This window comes from Engystomops pustulosus, chromosome 1 (assembly GCF_040894005.1).
Source record: "Engystomops pustulosus chromosome 1, aEngPut4.maternal, whole genome shotgun sequence".
Classification (NCBI taxonomy): Eukaryota; Metazoa; Chordata; class Amphibia; order Anura; family Leptodactylidae; genus Engystomops; species Engystomops pustulosus.
Genome location: NC_092411.1, coordinates 149,828,972 through 149,841,052, shown reverse-complemented (window position 1 = coordinate 149,841,052; position 12,081 = coordinate 149,828,972). Strand labels below are relative to the sequence as shown.

Below are 12,081 nucleotides of genomic sequence, written 5' to 3'. Positions count from 1 at the left end.
ACAACTGAATAGGGTACATTTTTCAGTGCCTTGAAATAAGGCCCCTAGCACACTTTTTTTTTTTTTTTTTTTATTTTACGGCCGTGTACTTCCCATTGTAATACGGGAGGCACATTAATGGACAATAGTCATCTATTTGGATAACTGTATTTCCCACCATACCACTAAAGAGCCCAGCTTCAGATGTAGATGGGAGAGGTGAGGTGCTCACTCCTCCCTCCTGCACTTGGCCATATGGTACATCCATGTACGGTGTATGACTTTTTTTTATTTAAAGGGACACACACCAGTATGTCGGTGTGCTTGGTTTACAATTCTTGATCCTGGTGGTGGATGTCCTTTAATGTATCAGAAGTGGACATGTCTTATTGGAAGAGTGTTGGATATACTATTAAGTAGAAATTTGTACCTCCAACTAGTTGGTTTAGTTTTATGCCAGAATTCTGCACCAAAATTCTACTGTATTTTTATAGAATTGTTGGTGCATGCCCATTTTGTCCTAGTGCTAAGTGTCTGAACATGCCTTAAACCTTTGATAAATGTAGTATAAGGCTTAATTAGTTTTATGCAGATTATGACAGGATCTTGTTAAACTGGCTGACAAATCTGACATGGCAGCGTTAATGTGAAAAGTGAACTTTCAATCCAGGTTTTTCTCTGGACAGGACTTTATTGCAAAGAGCAGGTTAAATCTGTTCCACATCGCGTCCCCCACCCTCTGCTCTGAGTGCTGTATGTAACTAACCAAAATCCACTTGTAGTAGAAGGGAGAGGCTATGAAGCAGCACAGGGCAGAAAGCTTCTCAGTTTGAAAGACCCACACCGAGCTGGATTATTACTTCACTTTTCACAGTCCTATAATTTCTTTAAAACATACACTGCTTTCCAGGACAGCTACCTAACATGGTCTTTGGCTTTGTATGGTCAAAACTGCTGACAAATTCCCTTAAACTGCAAATACTGCAGTTCTTGTCATGCACTTCTGAAAGTTGCTGGGCAGGTTTGTAGTGTGTATGGTTTAGGTGAACAAACCTTGGGTATCTAGCATCTGTCTCTTCACAAAGAAATGAAAGAACGTCCTAGCACCCACAGTAGCTCTACCCCCAACAAGCACAGTCCCAATCTAGCCTTTGAATAATGGTATGAGCCCCACACTGACCCCACTCCTATAGTCCCACAGGGGCCTCCATTTATTTCTTTGTGTGCAGACAGATGCTACATGTCCATGGTTGGTTCGCCTGCATGCACCACAATCCTTTCTGGTGACATTCAGTATCTTGTGGTAAGATCTATCCATGTTGGGCTACATTCGCTTGATGTGTGCCCGCTGTACCGCCCCTCTCCACAGTGATATATGGTGCATGGGGCTGTATTCCAGGGAAAGATAGGAAATGTCCTATCTTTCTCCCGGCTATGGAACGGTACCGCACTGCTCACTTATGGCGCCATGCGCCCATCGCCGTCTGTGGGGGACGTATATACAGCGTATATACGTCCCTCATACGGCAATGTGAATGTAGCCTTGGTTTGGAAGGGCATCCAAAGTCATAATATATCCATGAATCCAGAATAGTGTGAGATAAATGCATATATTGTATTTTCGTATTTTTGTGCTGGCTTAAAAGTTAAAGCAAAACTAGAACAAGCGGGAAAGAGCGGGAGGTCATGTGACGGAGTTCTGTTTGTGTATAGCAGAGCTGAATGTGTTCAGTTGATACAGATGTCTCCTACACATAATAGTTAGGTTCAAGATCTCCCCTGTTCATCATCAGTCCCTCCATGCCAGTCTGATTCTACAGCACTTTCTCTATTCCTCATGCTGCCCACCCCCCTCCCACCTTGTACTTGGCATAGTACAGATAAATTATTAATCTTAGTGTTCACACAGCACAGACTATACACTTCAGGTAACTGTTTTACTTCTGATTTCTACCACTTATTACATGGTCCATGTGATGAAAGCAGACGGTCTAGTCACCATATACATCCTGTATGTACACTATGCATAGTTAAGTGGGTTTACTTGTAGGAATGTTACTGGATTTGCTGGGGGGGCGTGGCCTGATGCCGGACTGAGAGGACGTGCGCCGCGGAGCTCCCGGGACCCGACACCCCATCTCCCTCCTAAGGCAGCCATCCCTCACCTGCGCCCGTTCCCCTCCGCCCCGGGGTGCCCCACACACCTGCCGCTGTCCTCCGGTGCCGTTTTGGAGGCGGCTACGGACTCCGCGCCGCTCTTCCGTGCTTCCCCGCGGCCGGCCACGTGACCCGCGCGGCGGCCCGCTCCTAGCCGCCCGGTGCTGCTACACCGATCGCCGGGGAGATCCTCCTGCCTCTTGCTGCCTGGGACGCCGCTCCCACCGCCGAGGGCACTGTGGCAGCGCTCCAGCCAGCCCTTCATCCTGCTGGAGGCGCCATCCTGTGGACTCCCCTGCGCTGCCTGAGGCCTAGGCGCGCAGGGTTAACCCTGACACTGCCGGACTGAGCCAGGACCAGGTAGGGAAGTAATTCCCCTGCTGCTGCCCACCTCTGCCCTGGGGACCCCAAGCTATACAGCCCAGCACTGAGTCCTCCATACTCCCAGTGATCCCCTACTCCTGGGTTCTGTTTTATATTAACCCTTGCAGTCCTGCTGCAATACTCCACGTGGGTTTGTACTGTATCTCTGCTAACTACTGGACGCTAGGCTTCCTGATTGTTTATCACTGGCCCCCCCTGCCCAGACGCCATGGGTAATCGGAGGAAGACGGCTAAAATGCTCAAAGCAGCGTCCGGGGTGTCTGCGCCTCCATCGGATGATGAATCCGTCCATGAAGATCCTCCATTCCAGTCCCTGGAACCCCTGGATGCGCAGGAATGCTCCACATCCCAAGCGGTTCTGGAACAGATACAGTCAAACGCTGCCAAAAAGTTAGGGAGATTCTCCCGCACACAGCCTTGCTCTCCTCAGGGGTCCCCAAACTCCTCTCCCTCCCTCTTTGAAGGCTCCCAGAGCCCGCCACAGCTTGTAAGCTATGAAGAGGGTGCTGATCCGTCTGACGCGGCCACGGAGTTGGATCGGAAATTTGCAGAGGTGCTGGCGGCCATTAACGGATGCCAATCCAAACTGGTCACCAAGGTGGATGAGCTGCGACAGGACTTTGTTCTATTACGACATGATGTACACAAAGCTAAAGAGCGAATTACTGAAACTGAACGCAGAATATCTGAGGTGGAGGACGTCCAGAGGCCTATGCCGGCACAGATCAGAGAGCTCCAACGCCAAATGTCTGCATCCATCGACAGAGCTGATGACCTCGAAAACCGCCTGCGACGGAACAACGTCAGAGTGGTCGGCCTCCCCGAAAAAGTGGAAGGGTCTGACCCTGTATCCTTTTTTGAAAATTGGCTCAAAAATATGCTGCCTGCAGATACCTTCTCCCCGTTCTTCACAGTGGAAAGGGCCCATCGTGTGCCATCCCGCCCTGGCCCTCCAGGGGGCAATCCAAGACCCTTCCTGGCCCGGCTGCTGCACTTTAGGGACAGGGACTCTATCCTCAGGGCTGTCCGTACCAAGGGAGAAATTCTCTATGCCAACAGCAGAGTGTCCTTCTACCCTGATTTCTCTGCATCCGTCAGGAAACCGCGCGCACAATTCACCGAGGTCCGTGCCCGTCTCCGTGACAAGGGGTATAAATACTCCATGATGTACCCTTCCAAGCTCCGAATTGTGGACGGCCAGAAGACTCGTTTCTTCACCTGCCCAACCGAAGCACTTCACTGGGCTGATGCAGCCCCTCGGGCACCTGCTGGAAGGCCCGCACCTCCTGAGTGACTGGACTCACATATCCTTTTATCTGATGTGCTATGACAATGCTGGACTTAGTCCTGAATAGTTATCTAGGGGTCCCAAATCACTGTTACAGTTTTCTAATATTTGTTTACACATTACGTGCCTCACAAATGTACCCTGTGATTGATTGTGTTCTCTGTTTGGTCATATCGACCAGTGCGCCACATATGGCACTTCATTCTTTCCCTATTCTCCCCCTCCTCCTCTCCCCTCCCCCTTCCCCCTCCCTGTTACCATTACCTCCCTGCGTCCCCCTCCTTTCCCCCCCCCATCCCCTATCTCCTCTTTGGTTCTCTCTAAATATGGCTGCCTAATAACCTCCTGATCATATATACATTAAGGGTTGAAGGTCCCGGGACAAATGGTGTAGGTTTGTCTTGAGTTAGGGACCACTGTTCTACTATTTGACTGTTAGTGGGTCTAGGTCTACACTACTGCTGTTAGGGTGTTAGACAGGGGGTTTGTATTCTTGGGATTGTTAGTACAGTTCTGGTTATATTTGTTATGCTCACTGTTGTCTGTCTGTCTATGTCTCTGTGGTATGAAAGGATGAATGCTTGGTTGCTCACGTCTCCTTCCCCACACCCCTTTCCCTTCCGCTAAGATGTCTTCACTTAAGGTAATGAGTTGGAATGTGAGGAGACTTAATTCTAAATTCAAGAGAGCCCTGATGTTAGATGTTATTAAGCGTCAGGCCCCCCATATTGTATGTATCCAAGAGACACACCTTACGGGTCAGAAGGTCCTCTCTCTGAAGCGGGCCTGGGTGGCTAGAGGTTATCATTCCTCCTACTCTGTCTACGCCAGGGGATTATCCATACTCATATCCAAAGCGCTTCCCATAGAGGTCACACAGGTAGCACCGGATCACTTTGGCCGTTTTGTGATCGTACATTGCGCCTTGTGGGGCTTTACCTTTACTATAGCGTCTATTTATGTCCCCCCTCCCTTTGATCCAGCTGTATTGCACTTAACCCCTACGGGACACAGCATCTTTTGGCCTAAAGGACGCGGCCCCATTTTTCAAATCTGGCCTGTGTCACTATAAGTGGTTATAGCGTGGGAACGCTATGAGATATCCAGGGGATTTTGAGATTGTTTTCTCGTGACACATTGTACTTCAAATTAGTTTAAAAATTTGGATGAAATCTTTTGCGTTTAGTTATGAAAAAAAACTAAATTTGGCAAAAATTTTGAAAAATTCTTTATTTTCAACGTTCTAAAATCTCTACTTTTGATTCAGAAAGTCATAGCACCCAAATAAATTCATAACTTACATTTCCCAAATGTCTGCTTTATGTTGGCATGGTTTTTTCAGATTCCACATATTTTACTAGAATGTTATGAGGCTCAGAATTTGGGTGCCATTTTTCACATTTTTTGTAAAATCGCCAAAACCTGTATTTAGATGGATCTGCTCAACTTCTAATTGACACTGAGAGGCCTAAATAATAGCGAGACTCGTAAATTACCCCATTGTGGAAACTACACCCCTCAACGTATGAAAAACCACTTTTAAGAAGTTTGTTAACCCTTTACGTGTTTTATAGGGGTTAAAACAAAATGGAGGTGGCGTCTGCAAATTGTAATATTTTTTCACAATACACTCATTTTGGGTGGAAAATTAAACATTTGTAATGGATAAAATGAAAAAAGGCTCCACAAAGTTTGATACGCAATTTCTCCCGAGTACACCGATACCCTATATGTGGTGGTAACCTGCTGTATGGGCGCACGGCCGGGCAGAGAAGGGAAGGAGGCACCATGCAGATCAGATTTGCTATGTCACATTGTACAGGCTATAATTTTTTTCTTTTTTTTATTGAGGACATATAGGGGCTTATTTCTTTTGCCACATGAGATGCACTTTTCTAATACATAATTTTGGGGCATCTATAGCTAATTGGTGAGATTTAATTAACTCTTTGTTGGTGGAGGAAATGAAAATCATCAATTTTTAGGAAAATTTTTATGTGTTTTTTTTTTTTTTTGGCCGTTAACCATACCATGAAAATAGTATATTATTTTTATTCTATGGGTCGCCACGTTTATGAAAATACTTCATTTATATATATTTTTTTATTTTTTTCCCATTTTTACTGAATAAAAAGTAATTTGGCAAAATTGTTGTTAATTTTAGCATCACCGTCTTTCATATGCATAACTTTTTTATTTTTCACCTCACAAATCTGTTTAAGGGCTTATTTTTTGCAAGAATGATAGCTCTTTTTAGTGGTCTTATTTTAAATTGCGTAACTTTTTAAAATCACTTTTTTAGAGCATTTTTAAAGGGCATTAATAAAAAATCATCTTTATCAGAGAGAGTTTTTTAGGTTGTTTTTTACGGGGTTCACTTTGCGGATCTAATAACGATTCTGTTTTATTATACAGATTGTTACGGGCGCAGGGATACCAAATATGTGGGGGTTTTGTGTATTTTATTCAATTGTACTGAATAAAAACTAATTTGGAGAAAATCTTATTCATTTTAGCATCACCATCTTTTTATATGCATAACTTTTTTATTTTTTGGCAGATAAATCTTGTTAGGGGCTTATTTTTTGCGAGAACAGTTGTTCTTTTTAGTGGGCTTATTTTGGAGTGCATAACATTTTTTAAATCACTTTTTAGAGCATTTTTTTATAGGGTATTAATTAAAAATTATCTTTTTTCGGAATGTTTTTGCGTTTTTTTCCTCCGGCGTTTACCGTGCGGGTCCAGTAACAATTCTGTTTTATTATGCAGATTGTTACGGACGCGGCAATACCAAATATGCGGGGTTATTTTGTGTTTTTATGTTTTTTTATACTTTATTAAGTTTTTTTATGGGAAAGTGACATTTTAGGGGCTTATATTTTTATGTATTTATTTTTTATTTATTATAATGTGTAGTGTTAAGTGTTTTTGCATATTTTCACTTATACATACTTGAACTTGAACCAGTGATGCTCTGATCACTGGTTTAAGTTCAATACACTGCTCTACAATACTATTTTATTGTAGAGCAGTGTAAACTGTCTGAGCAAGCTTGCGCATGCTCAGACAGTTTACAGCCAGACCCGGAAGGGGTCTGGCTGCCATGGAGATCGGGCAGCTCCAGGGCACATGCCAGTCCTCGGAGCTGCCCAGAAGTGGATCGGATCCCCCGGTAAGCGGCACGGGGGATCCGATCCACAGCGCAAACACCCTTACACGCCGCGATCATGCTTGACCGCGGCGTGTAAGGGGTTAACACCCGCGATCGGAGTCGGCTCCGATCGCGGGTGTTAGCGCAGGCTGTCAGCTGTACTAGACAGCTGACAGCCGCTGCTTCTGGTACCGGCTCCGTTCGTGAGCCGGTGCCAGAAGCAGGACGTTATAGAACGTCCCCGTGCGCTAAGCATCTAGCCCCGGGGACGTACTATAACGTCCTGGTGCGCCTAGGGGTTAATCTCCAGTAAACTTGCTGCTATGCCTCCAAGCCCGTTACTCTGCATTGGTGACTTCAATGCAGTCCCTAATCCCTCCTTAGATCGCACAAGCGGCCTAGACACAGGCTCGGTCCGTCTGAACGAGTGGCTCACTTCTCTAGACCTCGCCGATGTTTGGCGTAGTAAACACCCTCAAGAGAGAGAATATTCATTCTATTCCTCTGTGCACAAGAGCTTCTCTCGGATTGATCTGGCCTTTGTCTCCCCTGATATGTTGCCGCACGTTGACCAGGTATCCTATTGCCCACGCAGTGCGTCAGACCACTCCGCCTTGCTCATTAGTCTCCTTATAGGCCCCCCCAGCGACTCCCGCTTATGGCGCCTACACCCGGCCTGGCTTCTATCCCCAGCGGTCCAGAGTACTGTTAGGGCAGCGCACAGCGAGTTCTGGGATGTACACTCAACCCATCCTGATCCTCTTCTAGTCTGGGACTCGTACAAGTCCTTGGTGCGGGGAGCATTCATGTCGGGGGTAGCTGGCCATAGAAAGTCTCTAAATGCGCAGGAGGAGAGGCTGACCGCTGCACTGGTGAATGCAGAAAAGGAGTATCTAGAGAAACCTACTCCGGGGAATAAAAAGACTTGGGCTCAGGCGCAGAGGAACCATCTAGCTGTAGTGAAGGAGCGCACCAGTAAGCGCCTGCTAGCCAGGGAAGCGTCCATCTTTGAATTCGGAGATAAAAATGGGAAGCTGCTTGCGTATTTATCGCGGGCTGAACGTCCTTGTGCTTCCGTTCCCTCTATCCTTAACAGTAGTGGAGCCCTGATCACAGAACCCCGGGCCATAAACATGGTATTTCATGAATTCTATTCCTCTCTTTACAGCTCCAGATTGTCCGCCTCTTCCGTCGAGATTTCCAGATTCCTTGACAGTCTTCCACTTTGGAGGCTCACACAGGCACAGTCATCGGAGCTTGATGCTCCGCTCTCGGCGGAGGAGGTGGAACTGGCCATCCAATCGTTGCCCCCCGGTAAGACACCTGGACTTGACGGGCTGGGTGGTGAGTGGTATAGGGATAACTGTGAGACCCTGGTCCCTCATCTACTTAGCCTGTACTCCGATGCGCTCGACAGTGGTTCCCTCCCTGACTCCATGCGAGAGGCCCTTATTGTAGTTCTTCCTAAGCCTGGCAAGGATCCCCTGCTTCCCGACTCGTACCGCCCAATTTCCCTCCTAAACTCAGATGTTAAAATCCTAGCAAAAATTCTGGCAACAAGGCTTAATAAAGTAATATTATCCTTGGTTCACCCGGACCAGACGGGCTTTATGCCTGGGAGGGGAACTGACATAAATATACAAAGACTACACCTGAATATAGCAGAGGCAGAGCGGTCTCCAGACCCTGGGTTTATATTATCCTTAGACAATTGTAAGGCGTTTGACTCTGTGGAATGGACATATCTGTGGACCCTTTTGCCTAGAATGGGTTTTGGCCCTCGATTTACAGCATTAGTTAAACTACTGTATAACGATCCCAAGGCTAGGGTACGGACTAATCTTAATATCTCACCTACTCTCTCTATGGCCAGGGGCACTAGGCAGGGCTGCCCGCTATCTCCCCTCCTCTTTGCACTTGCCATTGAGCCCCTTGCTGTGGCGATCCGTCACTCTGATAGCATTAAGGGTATTACTAGAGGTCCTATCATTGAAAAGGTATCTCTCTATGCTGATGATACACTTGTATATCTTGGGGATGTGGGCCCCTCTCTAGAATCCCTCCTGTCCCTGATAGAACGCTACGGGGGGTTCTCAGGTCTCCGGGTTAACTGGGACAAATCGGCCCTTTTTCCCTTATCTGATGTAGGGGTACACTCCCTCCCCGTCCCAGTCCAGGTGGTGTCCACCTTTAAATATCTGGGAGTTCAGGTGTCACGCAGGGTCCAGGCATATACGGAGTTAAACATTACACCCTTGATAACTGCAACGGAATCGCGCCTAAAAGCCTGGTCCACTCTCCCCCTGTCTTTGTACGGGCGTATTAACATATTTAAAATTATTTTTCTCCCAAAATTTCTATACCTTTTCCATGCTTGTCCTATACTGCTTCCTAAGAGCCTATTTAAACGCCTGGACGGCATTCTCAGGTCCTTCTACTGGCAGAGTAGTGCCCCACGATTCAGTTTAGCGCTGCTTCAGGCTCCCAAGTCTAGGGGTGGACTGGCTGCCCCGGATCTGTATCTTTATTACCTGGCTTCCCAGCTAGTATATGCCCAGTGGTGGATAGATATAGACATGGGTAATGCAGCTACTGCACTGGCTGGTGCCCTGGTAGGTTCCTACGAGGCCCTTACAAACCTGCTGTACAGGTATAAGTCCCCATCTGATACCCCACTTCCCCTACGTACGGTAGCGGTGTGCTGGCGTAGGGCACAATCCCTGGTAGAACCGAGCAGCTCTCCCCCTCTCTCGCCTAGGACTCCATTGTGGCTCAATCCGTGGCTTTCTCACTTCCTCTCCCTCCCAGGCTGGACAATGTGGGGGGCAGCGGGGGTGAAATTTGTAGGCCAGCTCTTATCCCCGGAAGCAGAATTACTCAGCTTTAACGAGATAAGGGAGAGACATACTGTACCCAATACGGCCAGCTTCCATTACACGCAACTGCGACACGCATTCAAAGCTCAATTCGGCTCCTTCAGCCTGACAGTGAAATTCTCCAAACTAGAGACTCTGATGAGTACCCCGGACCTCCCTAAGCCACTCACTCAGTGCTATGCTCTCCTACAAGAGCAAAAGTCCAGACCGTTTGATAGAGCCTGTGAACGCTGGAGACAGGATATCCCTGACCTGTCAGATGATGACTGGAGGGAGGTCGAACTGTCCTACTTCACATCTGTAGTGAGTGCGAGGGACTTCCTGATCCAATCTAAATTCCTCCATCGAGTATATTTCACCCCTGCTAGATTATTCCGCATGGGAGCAATGCCCAATGACCTTTGCTTTCGCTGTCAGGCTGAAGTCGGATCCTTCCTGCATTGTGTCTGGTCCTGCCCTAGGGTTCATGTCTTCTGGTCCGAAGTGCTGGAATTCCTAAATCTACACTTTGATTTCCCTCGATTACTGTCTCCCTCTGTGTGTCTCCTCGGCATCATAAATGAAGTTGTCAATGGCCACTATGACAAAATTTTCTTTAGGTTTGTATTATACTACGCCCGAAAAGTGGTGGTGATGACCTGGAAGGACCAGGAGCCCCCTCCATTAAAAAGATGGATACTACTTATTAACAGCGTCATTCCCCACTACCGGTCCCTGTATGTCAACAGGAAGTGTCCCCAGAAGTTTGATCGCATCTGGTCCAGATGGTGCGCGACTCCCCATACAGCCTTATAATCACATGTGATATACACTCCTCTCCATGATGAAGGAGACTGAGCGTGCTGGTATGTGTGTGTGTGTGACTGATTGATTGTCTATGTGTCAATAGTTATTTGTGTTGTATCAAGATGTCTGGCTGCATTATCCTGCTGTTATCTACTGTGTAATATCCCTCAGGTAGTTTTGAAACACAGCAAGAACCTGACTGTTACCATGGCTGTTGTATAATAATCCTGTAATGGGGAGAAGGAAATATGTGACAGACAATCTTGTTTTCTGGTTTTGTTTATTATAATTGTATAAAATTTCAAAAATTGCAAAAATAAATACTTTTAAAAAGGAATGTTACTGGATTTGCTGCAAAATTACTGAATGAGAGAACACAAGGTATGGCAACTGTGGGCAGAGTGAATTGGACTTTGCTTCAGGGCAGATACAGGAAGAGGTTAGTCTCTGCCCACTTTACCACTGGTCAGAGAGACTTTCAGAACAAAAAAATGCCATAACTTTGAAAAGAAAAAGATGAGTAGCACTGTGTTGGCATCTGTTTGTTTGTCATATACGATTCCCTCTATAAGCACAACTCCAAAGTTATGATTTTGATAAATTGTTTTTATTTTGGTAACATCTGCGTGCTTGATTGTCATTATTTTGATTGTGACAGCTATATTTTGTTGTTCATCCCCCATCGTTATTACAATTGTTCTTATGCTTTTTTTTTGCCACCACAGGAATTATGCAGCCATTTTACAAGAATCAGAATCCAGCTGAAATCTGCTGTTTTCTGGTGCATTTTATGCAGTCATTCTATGGTGGCAGGACAGGGGGTGTCAACCTTTGCATTGCACTGAATTCCGCAGCAAAAAAGACATTCTGTGGAAACGTTTTAATATAATTTTTACTGAAATGTATGTACCCACAAGCCATACTACACTGCTAATGTATTACCCTGTAGATTTCTGCACCTAGAATCTGTGTGTAAAAAGTACATTTGTGGGTGCCCTAAAGAAACACACATGTATTATTGTCTTACAGGTGTATTACTAAGATTTTACTGCATTATCTGATTGTAGTCCTTTAATAGACCTGTTTTTTATTCATTCTGATGTAGGTGTGGCCGTGAGAACTGGACTCTGGTATAAAGTCTAGTTCATATAAAGTCTTTTTATATCCTATTTATAACCTTTTCTGTTCATATATTTTATTTTGTGAAGTGAATTATTATTTTTTTTTTCAGTACCGTATTGCTTATGTTTAGAGCTAGGCACACCACAAGCGCCCATTAATATAAAGCACAGGCAATATGTCAGAAATATATGTCAGGCAATATGACAAAATATATTTGTAAATTTTTTATTTATTTCTTTTTTTGAAGTATGCTTAGAAAATGTAACCTTTTTAGGACATAGGCAGTTTGTACATTTACCAGGGTCTATTCTTGCGTGGTGATAACTTTTTCAACACCA

General features: G+C 45.7%; 1 protein-coding gene across 1 annotated transcript in view; it reads left to right on the top strand.

Annotated features, from left to right (window-relative positions):
- MAP1S (microtubule associated protein 1S) overlaps positions 1 to 12,081 on the top strand; it is a 41,514-nt gene that overhangs the window by 13,793 nt on the left and 15,640 nt on the right. The gene's annotated exons all lie outside the window — the stretch shown is intronic.